Raw genomic sequence first — 15,258 nt, 5'->3', positions numbered from 1 at the left:
GTTCTTAAAAAACCGAGTGCAGCGCGCCCATGTGTTGAACGCCATGTCCAGTCTGGATCCCATAGGTGAGTGTGCTGTACCCCAGGGATCCACGATTGGGAATTACCTATTTTTGTTATTAGTCAATGACATCACAGCTGCAAACTGTGATGCTGAAATACGTAACTTACGCAGATGACACTTGCATAATAGTCAGCGATAATAGTACTGAAAATCTTAGGCTGAAACTGACTCATGTTATGACCCAGATATCAAAGTGGTTCCGTGCGAACGGTATGCTCTTAAATGTGGAGAAAACTAACTTGATTCATTTCCAACTTCGAAAATCTCATACACAATTAAAAATAAGTATTGATAACACCCCAATACTCCAAGTCGACCAAACAAAATACTTAGGCTTCATGATCGATTCTGGTCAGCTCACATAGACATTACGTGCGATAAGTTATCATCAGCAGCATTTGCACTATTGAGACTGGCCCCGACACTTTCAGACGAAAATATGAAAAAAGCATACTAAGGGTATTTTCACTCGATACTGATTTATGGTGTAGCCCTCTGGGCGACAGCGGCTGATCGTGAGCGAGTGTAAAATTACAAAAGCGAGCAATACGAATAATCGCGAGGAAACCTTACGATCATCCAGCACATGCTTTATTTATTGAACATAAAATCTTAACATTACCTAGTGTCTACATTTTAGAAGCGTGTAAGTACATAAGAAACAATCTCAGCTCGTATAAAACTCGTGAGCAGCAGTCCGGCAGAAGCACGCGCGGTGGAGGTCTTCTTCTGGTCTCACCCCATAATACCGCTAAAGCCAAGAAAGCCGTCAATGTGTTCGGGGCCAAACTATTCAACGCATTACCTTAAGAGGTGCCCCTAGTGACGTCACATTTTCCTATCAACTAAAAAAATATTATTAGACATGGCCTGTTACATCATTGACGAATTCTTCGACAAGGTGTCATTGATGCACACACAATGCAAATATATAGTCTAAGTGTGTTTACCTGTTTACAGTATTTTAATTGAGAATGTTATTTTATATTTATTTGAGAAATTATTTATGTACCAAATTATTTTAATCTTAATATTAAGTCATAATTTATTGTATTTTTCTAATGTATTCATTGCTGACATTCAGGCGCGGATACAAGGGGGGGGGGGCATAGGGGCAATGCCCCCCCCCTAAAACCCTGGCTCTCACATTACTAAATTGAGTAAATTTTTTTTTACCATATTTTCTGTGCAAAAATATATGATTTTCTCAAAATGGCCCCCCCCTAAGCCAAATCTTGTATCCGCGCCTGCTGACATTTGATTTATAATTATAATTGACATTTTTTTTATTGATTTAATTTTACAATTTACATTTAGTTAAATGTAATACGATTGTGTAAGTATTTGGACGTGTAATTACTTTTATCAATAAATATATGAATATGAATATATATCAATAACTATGTCCTTACACAATGAAAATACTTCGTACGATTACAGTAATTTATCTAAATATGGGCAATAACATCGTGTATAGTAGGTACATAGGTACCTATACATATTTTTGACATTTTGTTCGTGGCAATATTTAATACCTTGACTTGTAACTTAAGCGTAGCAACTAATATAATAATTGTCTACCTGCGACCTTGAGTTGGTGGAATATTTTTAAAGACTGCATGTTAATACAGGAAAATATTTTATACCAAAGTCACGATGTTGTAGATACATAATCAATTCTTATAAGTAAGATCATTCTCGCTGACCTGTTGACCACACAAGTCGCATCCGTCATGGCTCGTTTTGTTTTTCTTTTATGCTGTATAATTTCTATGGCGATAGCCACATCACCCGATAGCAATGGTAAGTGATTCATTTTACAGACTAATTTGCAAATGATTACTTTATTAGCTATTAGTTTTAACGAAATAAATACGAGTAATATGAATATTTCGTACTTTACGTCCGGTTCCGAGGACATATATAAGTATTATTTCTTGATATTTTAATAATATACCGGTATTATTGACTTTTTATCTAACGCAAACGAGGAGGGTAAGGCTGCTTTTCCACCAGAGATGTGCAAGGATGTGTAGCGAGGGACGTTAATCTGCCCGGCGCGCGGCGCGACCTGCGGTGCCCGGTGCAGTAACGTGTGTTTTCACGACGCGGCAACGTATATTCGCACGGTGGATAACGTGCCGCGCTCCGACGCGACACCGCGTCGTTTTACGTTTACGGCGCCGTGTCGTGGACATGTGGCCACGCCCTTATTTGAAAAGAGTCTGCTACACACCCTTGCTACGCATCCTCGCACCGCTCGGCTATCTCCCACATCTCTGGTAGAAACGCTGCCTAACATTTAGTAAGGGAGTATGAGAAAAATCGATGTTTTAACTACACTACACCTTCGTAAATAGTTGCGCAATACCGACGAAATATTTTGCTTGGTATAGAGCATTTTAGTAGTATCAGATATGGATGTTAACATACTTACACAAAAAAGTGGTGCATTACCAAACATTTTTTTTATTATTTTTGACTTACGTTGCTTGTTATGTATAATTATTAAAGAATAATAATAATATTCAGAGACATGTTATTTATAGTTTCGATCAAAAACCCCATGTGCATTTAAATAAACTAAAAATACGATGTTGGGATTTAATTTATTTTTATTTACATATACCTAGAAAAAAATATAAAAGATCCTGCTCGAGTTCTTCATTAAAACAAATTTTTGAAGTGCATGGGCAGATTGGGCAGTTACGACATCAAAATATTATGGCTCATATATTGCACATTGTGCATTTAGCTAATCTAACTTTTTTTTTCTTGGGCAGCACGAGGGTAGAAAGAAAAATTAAATGATGTGATTTAGGCTAAAGAGGAAGTTAATGGTATATTGAGATTGGACATCAAAACTAAACGAAAGGCAGGATTAAATCGGCGGTACTCCACCGACTAGTATTATTATCATAAATGTGTACCTAAATGAATATTTTTATATGATGATCTTAAGTTCACTATGATTATATATAGATACCGAAATATGATAAAATTTTGATTCTATTTAAATTTAAGATAGAACTTTTTGTGTGTACGGTTTTATACAATCTTTTAAATACAAGTTATTTTCCCTTTCCTATCTTGTGATACATGTGAGTATTCTTTATTTGATCCAATGTAACTTTTCTTCGGCGTTTCCTTTCCGCGATAGTTTTCAATCCTACACTATTATTTTTCGTCGTGTCGGTGTCATGTTATTCTTCCCTATATATTTAATCCTGCTTGCGACAATGATTTTAACCTTTGCAACAGTGAGCCAGTAATGTTCTGCCGACTGCATTACTGATGACATTGACGCAGCCAGGATTTTTGATATTTGTGACAGTAATGCAGCTGCTGCAATACTGCTGCCAACTGCTTTACTTATTGCCGCAAATGTAAAATATCCTGGCACTGGCACCTAAACATAACATAATAATAGGTGACGGTACTCGCTTCGGACGGCGCCAACCCTAGCGGTAGCCACGCCCATACCACGCCTTTCGAAAGAGCTCGGTCCAATAAGCAACGTTAAGGCACGTTCGGTTTACCTAAACAGAGTTTTTGTTATACAGTGAACCTTCTGTATTTATTCTGTGACGTAACTATCCGCCCACAAGGAAAAAAAATAGTCGGATTATAGTTTTTGAAAGGTTTTACTAGAAGAACTGACCAACGCCCCACACCATGAGTTTGAAATGAAAAAAAAAACATTATTTCTAACACTAATAATGTCTCTAAGCCGCTTATAGACGGATAGACAGACAAGGACATGGAATAATCGTAAAAATAAATGTATTTGCAGATAAGCAATGCATTAAGCCGCACGAAAGATGGACGAACTGCTACATCGGTGAATGTGCGCCTATCACATGTGGACACCTGGGCAAACCACTGGCATGTCCCGCTATAGCACCGCCTTGCGCGGGTGGCTGTATTTGCAAACAAGGCTTTGTGAGAAACCAGAATGAAGATTGTATAAATGCCAAGACATGCCGTAAGTATCTGTACATTTAATAATATGGTTAGATTGCACGTTCTTGTCCTTCATTGAGTGGAGGAGGTAATCTTGTAGAAAATAACTAAGTTTTGCAACAATTACTTAACATAATACATAACAGACAAGTGCAACCTATCTGTAGTACATAAACATAATTTATTAAATGCGTCAGTAGAATGGTAGAACACAATAGAAAAGACCAGACCGTTTGCAAACCTGCAATATGGTTGGACGGTAATAAAATTTACACGGACAACTGGATGATAAAACCCAGGATGAGGGTTAGTGGTTAGTGATGATGCCATGTTGAGCGAGCCATAAATGGTTTGGGGTTGTTGATGAATTGATGATATATGAATTCATTTGAATTTATTTCATAAAAATCTAATTAGGTTTCCTTAAATTAGAAACTTTCCTTCCTATACTTTAGGGTAAAAAGCGCTCAATATACCTTTTATATTGCAGCAAACTGTGGCGGCGATCCTAATGCACAAGCTGGCTGTGGCAATTCTTGTAGACCTACTTGTACAAACCCAGCTGGCATACCTGCAACGGAATGTACCACATCCTGTAACTTTAATGGCTGTGACTGCAAGGAGGGGTACATACTGAACACAGATAAAAACCCACCGATATGCGTTCTCCCTAAGGATTGTAAACAGTAATGTAAGTGAATAATTATTTGGGTATAATTTTTCCAGGAGATAAAACGACACTAGAACATCATCAGCAGGATACTTGTCTTCTACTCGTACGAGTAGTGAGCCCACAATGTTAATCGGTTGAACTACTTATCATAGCAGCAAGTTGTTTTCATAGTGTTGTTAATATTAAATCATATTTATAATATAATAATCAACTTACAATAACTCACTTCAAGGTATGTCCATGCGCATGGTAAAATGTATATTTAAAATAATAATGGCCATAAGTTGATATTTACAAATCGCATGACTCGTGATACGTTGCTCTATTTCCTAAAGCGATCAGCTTTACAAACTTTGCAATAAGAGTGCTAAATAAGGTGAAAGGGCAGGGCTTTCATTGTCGCTAGATTGCGTCTGTTTATTGGCAAGCAACAAGCCTAGAGTTGAAAAGAGGACAGAGGACGAAAACTATGTCGTAATATCGCTGAATGCTCGTTCAGTTCTCTGCTTTAACTGTAGGTACTAGTGTATTTTATTTTTTGTTTCAGCCTTTAACTCGTCAACTCAATAAACAAGCAGACCAATAAACAAGAATGACGAATGACATTTCTATCATGTTATTTAGTTATCGTGGGTCTCGTCTGCGCCAAATACATGTACGGACAAATACGAGCGAAATGCACGATAACAGATGACATCAGTGTACAGTCAGCGTCAAATACTTTGTAGCAGTCAAAGTGGCCAAATAGTTCGGTACACCATACTAAATATATGGTGTACCGAACTATTTGGCTACTTTGGTTGCTACAAAGTATTTGATGCTAACTGTACATTCATTCTGATATCTGTGTACGTTCGAATTGGTCTGAAGGTCGAGTTCCAAAGAAAAACACGTTTGCATATGATAAGACTTCTTTATGTATAACATTCTGTCCAGTAATGTATGTGGATATTTTAGGTAACCCGGTATAAATATTATGTGTCAAATACTATATTTTTAAATATTTAGCCATTATATTCCATGTACAATAAATTAATTTTCAACACTAAATTTGCCTTTCCTTTCTGGATTCTCCTATGACTAAAATCCTGCTTACTGTGGGGCTTAGTCAATTTGTGTGATAATGTCCTATAATATTTATTTATTTCAATCCATCCTGATTTACATTTATTTCACAACTTTGGGAATCGACGTACAAAGTGCTGCGAAGGTAAGTACAACTTTTTAACCCCCTTTCAATGACTGCCTATATGTCTGTCTGTGGCATCGTAGCTCTCCAACGGATGGGCCGATTTCGATGCGGTTTTTTAAACGAAAAGCGAATTGGCTTACAGTGGTTAAGGAGCTTATTAGAAATGTATTACATATAAGGCATTATTACCATGAGATGGATTTTGCTGGCATAGCGTAGGGCGCCTCAATTTACCCATGAGTATTTACTCACTACCCATCTCTAGGCGGGAGAGGAGCTGTGAAGTGCGGATTCCGGCCACAGCTGCATTACTGTCACACACCTTTATAATGTTTTTCGCTCGCGTCCGTACCTCGCAACACATCCCTCGCAAAACATTCCTCGCTCGTATCCTTCACTTGTTTGTATGTACGAAAACCTCGCTCCGCTGAGCCGTTTCCACTAGAGCTACGCTGAGCTCGGATAGGTAAATGTACAGTTTCATTGCTTCATGACAAACACATCCCTCGCTATGCATCCTGGTACAGATTTAATGGAAACGCAGCCTAAAATAATTAAGTCGCTTATTCATTAGGACCTTAGATACGAACAATATTTTTGAAGATTGCACACTAATAGGTACAAAAGTCACAACGAATAATCACGTCTTATTTTACGTAGGTAGGCAAGTTAATTCTCGCCGACCTGTTGACCGCGCAAGTCGCGTCCGAGGACATGGATCGTATTATTTATCGTTTATGTTTTATAATTTATTTGGCAACAGCCACAACATCTGATAAAAATGGTAAGTGATTAATTTTACTGTCTATTTTGCAAATAATTAAATTGATTAGCGACAGCCGACGTACCAATGAATGTAAATATTCTTTAAATCCTTTTCAACATTACTTTCGGATTCTGACCTAGATAAGGGTTTTATTTTTCGATATTTTCGTTCCCTCTATATATTACCTGACGCAAACTTAAATTACTGAATCTTTACAGCTTAATTTTGTGTCGCATATTAGTATTTCATAATATCTCACATTTTAGTAACAAATCGGCTGTTAAAAGTTCGCTAAAAGCTTTTTAGACATTTGTTTTCACTTAAAAATCGTAAGTAAATATGCCCAATAATATTTTGTGTCTTGTACTTATCTAACATTTAATTATTAGTACAAATCGTTAATAAACACCCAAATGATGTATCTGTAAACTATAGTCTTCTTTAAATAAATGTAAACATTGTTTTTTATATTTTCCGGTACTTCAAACATTTATCAGTTAACCAACCAAAGTTCCTCAGTTCCTTTATCGTTCACGCTTTAACCTATTTCATTTAATCGTGTTATGTTTTCATAAGCGCATTGTAATATGCCTACTTTAATAATAAACTATATCTATCTTTATCCATATCATCTACTCAAAATGGCTAAATATTCGATCTCGTTTTAAATTCTTTACTAGGGCGAAGTAATAGCAAATATTACAAAACTAAATTACTATTGATTAACCAAATTATCCCTGCATCTATATTCTTATTAACAAAATAGCACGATTACAGCAGCTTCGTTGTTACGTTGACTAAGTAATATAGGAGTAAAACTTCTGTAAGTAGCACATTCGGAATATAACAAACCTCGAAATCTCTGGAACAGTCCTGACACACCATTTGACGTTTGAGGACCTCGAGGAATCGCAGCCGTCTTGTAAAATGTGTACCATCCTGGATAAATTCGCATTTTACTCTAAATCTACGTTATCTAGGAAAATATGGTGTAAGACAACATTAAAGCTTATAAAAAAACTACACGAAAAAGTCCTATATATCATTGCAAAAAAATACACATAGATTTCGAGGTTTGTTCCATTCCGATTGTGCTAAAATTTTGGCAAATCGAGTTAAATTGACTAGAAGAATTTTCTTGCCCAATAAGATACCTATTTGTGGTTTGTTCACATTCTTTTAAATACTTAAAGATGCAGACTAATAAAATACCTAATACCTACCCTATACCATGGTACAGGTATAATGCAGCGGATCTGGATTCTGGATTTGCCATGGTACCTTATTATTTGACCCCGGCGCATAGCAGCAGTTATTTGTTGGGGGAGATCAGAGAAGCAGACCAGCTAAGAAGTCGCAAATTAATTGAATAACTATTACCTAAGTCACCAAACCTCCGTAAAAAAAATCCGGACAAGTGCGAGTCGGACTTGCGTTCCAAGGGTTCATCGCGCTATTTCTAATGTTTTTTTTGGAAACATGAATGAGAGTTCTTGAAAACCCGAAGGGGTCCGATCAAAAACCAGATGTAACAGAAAGTACTACACAGAAAAAATAGTTCTCCAGCCAAGTAAATACTCTTGTGTCAAGACATTTTGTGTTTCCTATATAAGGAAACAATAAAATTCTTGCGTCAAGAAATAAAATATTTCAAAGTTTATTATTTAAGCTAAAAAATTAAATTCTCTATCCGAGCTATAAAAAGTTTTTTTTTTAAAAAGCTCATTATTCTCACCAAGAGCGTTTACGTTTTGTTTTAAGTATTGTATTTTTTAAATTGAACCTAACTGTCTTAGTGCAATACTTAAAGAACTTGTGCCAAGAAACTTTGTTTCTTGGAGTTAGATACTCATAATTGAATTGAGAATTATATTTCTCCATAAAAACAAGAAAAAGTATTGGTTCAAGAGTGCGTTACTCAATGTAAAATATGATATTATTTATATCTAGAGCTGAAATCTCTTAGCGCCAAGTTTAGTATGTCTTGAATAAAGAATGAATTTTCTTAAACCAGCATTGGTTTTCGTCATTCGTTGAAATCTTTGTAGTTTTCAATAATCCTCTTTATCTTCTTCTTCTTCCTCGCGTTGTCCCGGCATTTTGCCACGGCTCATGGGAGCCTGGGGTCCGCTTGGAAACTAATCCCGAGAATTGGCGTAGGCACTAGTTAAACTAGAGGCCTTATTGGGATTAGCCCGGTTACCTCACGATGTTTCTTCTTCACCGAAAAGCGACTGGTGAATATCAAATCTTCGTACAGAAGTTCCGAAAAACTCATAATGTACGAGCCGGGGTTTGAACCCGCGACCTCTGGATTGCAAGTCATACGCTCTTACCGCTAGGCCACCAGCGCTCTTGTCCCCTTAATCAAATTTATTGATACTATTTTATGTAAAAGTCTCAAACCAAAGTTTTGGTGCTTTTTCTTTTAAATAGCTTTGGCTCTTGACTGTATATTGACAACATCAAACCAAGAATTAATCGCTCTTGCGTAAAAACTTAAGTCTCAAAGCAACATTTTGGTGCTTCTTCTTTGAAATAGCTTTGGCCCTTGACTGTAGGTTGAAAACATCAAACCAAGAATTTATCGCTCTTGTCTAAAAACTTAAAGTCTCAAAGGAAAATTTTGGTGCTTCTTCTTTGAAATAGCTTTGGCTCTTGACTGTAGGTTGAAAACATCAAACCAAGAATTAATGGCTCTTGTATAAAAACTTAAAAGTCTAAAACCAAAGTTTTGATGCTTCTTTTTTTAAAAAGCTTTAGCTCTTGACTGTAAATTGAAAACATCAAGCCAAGAATTAATCGATCTTGCCTAAAAACTTAAAAGTCTCAAAGGAAAAATTTGGTGGTTCTTCTTTGGAATTTGGTAATATTTTTCTCTCAACTCAAGATAAAACCGTTTTTTAAGAGCGTGCTATATCTCTTTCTAAGACTTTTTTTTCTTGCGGCGAATAATTAATATCTTAACTCAAATCACTACCATTCGCTTTAAAAATGTGTAAAGATAAAATTAAATAATTTTTATTCTCCTTTTAAAAATTATGTTGTTTTTAACTCAAGTTATATTTATTGGACTAAGCAATTTATTATTTTATTTAAGCAACCGTGCGCAAGAGAGTTTTGCGTTTTGAATTAAGATATCTTTTTTATCTGTGTATGGCCCGTTGGCTTGTATCTTTACAACGATAATAGCTATATGCATAGATTTTATATCGATGTTTAGGAAAGAAGCCATTACTAGGAATTGAATGTGCCACTGACATCCTCATATTTGAGGCTACTGTGTGCGACAATTAATAAACAAAAATGATGCAAAGTAGCTGGCATAGCAAGATAAAAAACGGAACAATAGTACAAATGCCTAAAAGCGAGGGCCGAAGATAGAGCTGCATGAATGTAGTAATCAAGCACGGAACAATAGTAAAAGTAGGTACCTAAGCAATCAGTACAGTACAAGTATCATTGCGGCTGTTCCAAATAAAGCCTAGCCGCATTTTTACGCTTCCAACTTACGCTTGAACGCTAAAGGCGAGCTCTCTAGGACGCTTTGGGACTTCGGCCCTTGGTGCTCGGCCTTCGGCCTTTGCAATTAAGATATACTATCACTTATACACTATATTTAAACAATATCTCCCGCAGCTGGGCCTTCAGCCTCGCCTTCGTCTCTGAGCGAATCGCGGGCTTCGGCCTTCGAAATAGCTGTCCTTACCATTGCAGCTGTGTCCCTAAAACAACCTTACAGCATTTTTGTTCTTAAGTCCGACAGACAGACAGACGCACGAGTGATACAATACAAGACAATACAAATATTCTTTATTGCTCACCAATATGAGAAGAACATAATGACATAAAAATTAAACACACAACTTAGACTGTGATGATCCTATAAGGGGTACCGATTTTTTCCTTTTGAGGTACGGAACCCTAAATTAGTCGGGTTAGAATTCTTGAAAGGTTTTATTAGAAGACTTTTCAAACGACACGTCATACCGTGGGTTTAAAATGAAAAAAGCGGCCAAGTGCGAGTCGGACTCGCGCATGAAGGGTTCCGTACCATTTAAGACGTAGGTATTCAAAAAAAATCTACTTACTAGATCTTGTTCAACATTTTACCACTTTGGACACACATTTTACCACTTTGGAAGTGTCTCGCGCAAACTATTCATTTTAGAAAAAAATTATATTAGAAACCTCAATATCATTTTTGAAGACCTATCCATAGATACCCCACACGTATGGGTTTGATGAAAAATTTTTTTTTTTTTAATTTAATGACGTATTTAAAAAAAACTACTCACTAGATCTCGTTCAAACCAATTTTCGGTGGAAGTTTGCATGGTAATGTATATCATATGTTTTTTTTTTAGATTTTTCATTCTGTTATTTTAGAAGTTACAGGGATGGGGGGGGGACACACATTTTTTTCACTTTGGAAGTGTCTCTCGCGCAAACTATTCAGTTTAGAAAAAAATTATATTAGAAACCTCAATATCATTTTTGAAGACCTATCCATAGATACCCCACACGTATGGGTTTGATGAAAAAAATTTTTTTTTTTTAAATTTTATGACGTATTAAAAAAAACTACTTACTAGATCTCGTTCAAACCAATTTTCGGTGGAAGTTTGCATGACAATGTATATCATATATTTTTTTTTAGTTTTTTCATTCTGTTATTTTAGAAGTTACGGGGGGGGGGGGACACACATTTTACCACTTTGGAAGTGTCTCTCGCGCAAACTATTCATTTTAGAAAAAAATGATATTAGAAACCTCAATATCATTTTTAAAGACCTATCCATAGATACCCCACACGTATGGGTTTGATGAAAAAAATTTTTTTTTTTAATTTTATGACGTATTAAAAAAAACTACTTACTAGATCTCGTTCAAACCAATTTTCGGTGGAAGTTTGCATGACAATGTATATCATATATATTTTTTTAGTTTTTTCATTCTGTTATTTTAGAAGTTACGGGGGGGGGGACACACATTTTACCACTTTGGAAGTGTCTCTCGCGCAAACTATTCATTTTAGAAAAAAATGATATTAGAAACCTCAATATCATTTTTAAAGACCTATCCATAGATACCCCACACGTATGGGTTTGATGAAAAAAGATTTTTGAGTTTCAGTTCTAAGTATGGGGAACCCCCAAAATTTATTGTTTTTTTTTTTCTATTTTTGTGTGAACATCTTAATGCGGTTCATAGAATACATCCACTTACTAAGTTTGAACTCTTTAAGCTCTTATAGTTTCGGAAAAAAGTGGCTGTGACATAATCGGACAGACAGACGGATAAGGGTTCCGTTTTTTGCCATTTGGCTACGGAACCCTAAAAAAGCCACCCTTCTAGCACTATCTCTAAGCCAGTAATAGATGTATAAACAGAGACGGGCTTGCGAAAAAGGTAAAAATAAATGTATTTTCAGCCAAGCAATGTACTAAGCCCCACGAAATATGGACGGACTGCTACATCGGAGTATGTGGGCCTATCACATGTGACGACCTGGGCAAACTAATCGGATGCCCCAGTGTAGAGCCGCCTTGTGATGGCGGCTGTATTTGCAGAGAAGGCTTTGTGAGGAATGAGAAAGACGATTGTATAGATGCCAAGTTATGCCGTAAGTATCTGCATAATTAATATGATTAGGCTACACGTGCATGACTTTGGTTGGTAATGTATTCGTTGAAAGGAGGTATTCTAGGAGAAGATACCTAAGCTTTGGGACTAAATCTAGTTTGATGGTTTAATTATTATTTATTATACATATCTTCGTGTCGGTTGAGTGGTAGACATTAAACCACGATACTCGTAACACAACGGTTACCTTTATAGATATATCAATTTCGTTTTCACATATAAGCTTACAGTTGATAATAACCAAAGCGCTTACACGGTAAATATGAAATAATATATTATGCATATTTAACAAATTCAAAATTAAACTACTCGTTAGAATACAATTAAAATTACAGAATATAACATATATAACATATGTATATATTTACGTATACAACGGTTCATAAATTTTGCTAATAAACGAGACCATTTTTGAAACTTCTGACATGGCAAACAACCATCCACTAAACTAAATGATTAGACGTTGTAATAAGATTTACCATAGCAAATGGATGATTAAAAAAATTGCTAGTAGTGATAGTGCATGGTCGTCCAAACAAACAATTATGGGTTGTTGATGAATGTGATTATATACCTTTTTATATTTCAGCAAGCTGTGGCGGAGATCCAAATGCACAAGCTGGCTGTGGCGATTCTTGCAGACCAACTTGTGCAAACCCAGCTGGCATACCTACAATGGAGTGTATCAAATATTGTCCATTTAATCGCTGTGACTGCAAAGAAGGGTACATCTTGAACACAGATGTTCAACCACCAAGATGCGTTCTCCCTAAGGATTGTAAAAAATAACGTAGGTATGTGATTTTTTGTTTTTCATTCATTGAGAAACAAACAATCAAACAAAGCAGCAGAATTGACATATAGGGTAGTGGTGGGGTAGTAAAATAATTAAGGGGCTACCTGGCCAAATTCGCTGTTTTTACGTCGCTATAGCATGGTTGAACGTTGTATAAACAATTAAGTTATGCACGCAATATTTTAGCTTGGTAATTGTTCGTTAATTAGGTCTACTGATATTTAATAAAACATGCCGTATCACAAGTAAATATTTTTTCCGTGAATCCTTTTCTCAAATAAAATCCGTATAAACTCCCTAAGGGACACTTGCGCCATCCCACTAACCCGGGGTTAAGCGGTTAAAGGTACAATATGACACTGGGTTAACGGTTTTACTGGCTAACCCCGGGTTAGTAAGATAGTGCAAGTGTCGCTTATTATTATACAACACTTAGGCCCACTTACACCACTCAGTACCATGGTGACAAGTACAATGTGACACAGGGTTAACGGCTTAACCGGTTAATCTCGAGTTAGTGGGGTGGCCCAGGTAAGACCCGGATATTCTATTTGATAATCCCGGTATTCCCGGTACTTTCGGAAAATACTTACTTTCAAATACTTATAAAATTGACGTACAAAAACGCACGATTCAAAACGAACAAGCGCGTAGTTACACTTTAACCAATCACTAATAGCACAATCGGAATAGAATAGAGCAAACCTCGAAACCTGTGGGAGAGACCTGAAATTTAGTATGTACATATGTAAATTAAAGGCCCCTTTTTCGTGTCCACATCATTTGACATTTGGGGACCCCGAGGAATCGCAGCCATCTTGGAAAATGTGTACCATCCTGGAGAAATTTGCGTTTTACTAAACATCTACGCTCTCCATGAAAATATGGTGTAAGACAACATTAAAGCTTATTAAATTCTACAGAAAAAAGTCCTCGATATCTCTGCGGAAAAAATACCTACATCTTGTTATAGAAAATACTTGCTGAATTTAGATTTAGCGCTTATACACTTTCAGGGGACATTCTCTTAATAGGAAACTCGGAGGAATATGATTTCCAGTTTTACCTATGCATTTGTACTTGGATCTACCCCAATATTATCTTTTGACGAAGCTGATGGTCCCGGGTTCAAATCCTGGTAAGGGCATTTATTCGTGTGATGACTTGATGAGCATGGATATTTGTTCCTGAGTCATGGGTGTTTTCTATGTATTTAAGTAAGTATTGTTATATCGTTGTCTAAGTACCCTCAACACAAGCCTTATTGAGCTTACTGTGGGACTTAGTCAATTTGTGTAATAATGTCCTATAATATTTATTTTTATTTATTTATTATTAACATTAAACTTGATTGCGACTTAACCAAAAAGTTTGGTTATGGGTTTAAGTACTGATGAATCAGTACATCCTGTAGCTTAGGATACTGGCCGGATTTTTTTAAATGACTTTTCGGTAGATTCTTATTGCCCTTCATAACGTGTTTACACTTGTTTTATTAAAGAAAAATCAGTACAGCCGCCTTGAGAGGACGCCGAATATTAAATCATATTTTTCCTTCTAGCGCCCAAATTATTGAGCGGAATTCAATTAAACAGACATCAATAGATCCATACTTGGGACACGAGTGCTATGCAATACAAATTTACTAAAATTAACGGAGGAAAAATGTTTAAGGCTTAATATTGTGATTACAAAAACAAATTTTAGGTCTTAAATGGTGTTCAAACATTAGAGACAGAATTTTTTTCCCTGTTCTCATGGGCACACTGGGCACATATACACCTTTTCTTTTACATACCCGCTCCCTAATATTTAAAGACATGATATTGTTTCGCCAAACGAACATTAAAGAGAGGAAAACTTGTTTTATATTGACGTCTACACAATATCTGCTTATTTCTTACGTAAGTAATGATTGTTACAGGTTTATCACTCGTCTATAAAAGGCAAGGCAAGAATCAGAAGTTACCTAGTTTGTTGGCAACCTCCCTAGTCTCGCTATTGATGTTTAGTTTATTTGTAATTTGTATGGTCACTCTTACAACATCATCAACATCATGTATATATAAAAAGTATGTATATAAATTAAATAAATACCAAAATATCTCTTGTATTTCATTTCTTAAGTATTGTACAACAGTTTAAAATAGGATAAAATA

General features: G+C 36.0%; 1 long non-coding RNA gene across 2 annotated transcripts; it reads left to right on the top strand.

Annotated features, from left to right (window-relative positions):
- The first annotated feature begins 1,543 nt into the window (after positions 1 to 1,543).
- On the top strand, positions 1,544 to 15,203 carry LOC133518938 (uncharacterized). Of its 2 annotated transcripts, none has more exons than XR_009799553.1 (7): positions 1,544 to 1,866; positions 3,857 to 4,048; positions 4,517 to 4,717; positions 5,247 to 6,675; positions 12,092 to 12,283; positions 12,893 to 13,093; positions 15,024 to 15,203. It is a non-coding gene; the product is annotated as an uncharacterized LOC133518938 (long non-coding RNA). The 2 variants fall into 2 exon arrangements; XR_009799552.1 differs by having other exon boundaries at positions 12,893 to 13,097; positions 15,024 to 15,148.
- The last annotated feature ends 55 nt before the right edge of the window (positions 15,204 to 15,258 follow it).

This window comes from Cydia pomonella, chromosome 6 (assembly GCF_033807575.1).
Source record: "Cydia pomonella isolate Wapato2018A chromosome 6, ilCydPomo1, whole genome shotgun sequence".
Lineage (NCBI taxonomy): Eukaryota > Metazoa > Arthropoda > Insecta > Lepidoptera > Tortricidae > Cydia > Cydia pomonella.
This window is presented reverse-complemented; position numbering and strand designations above follow the sequence as displayed.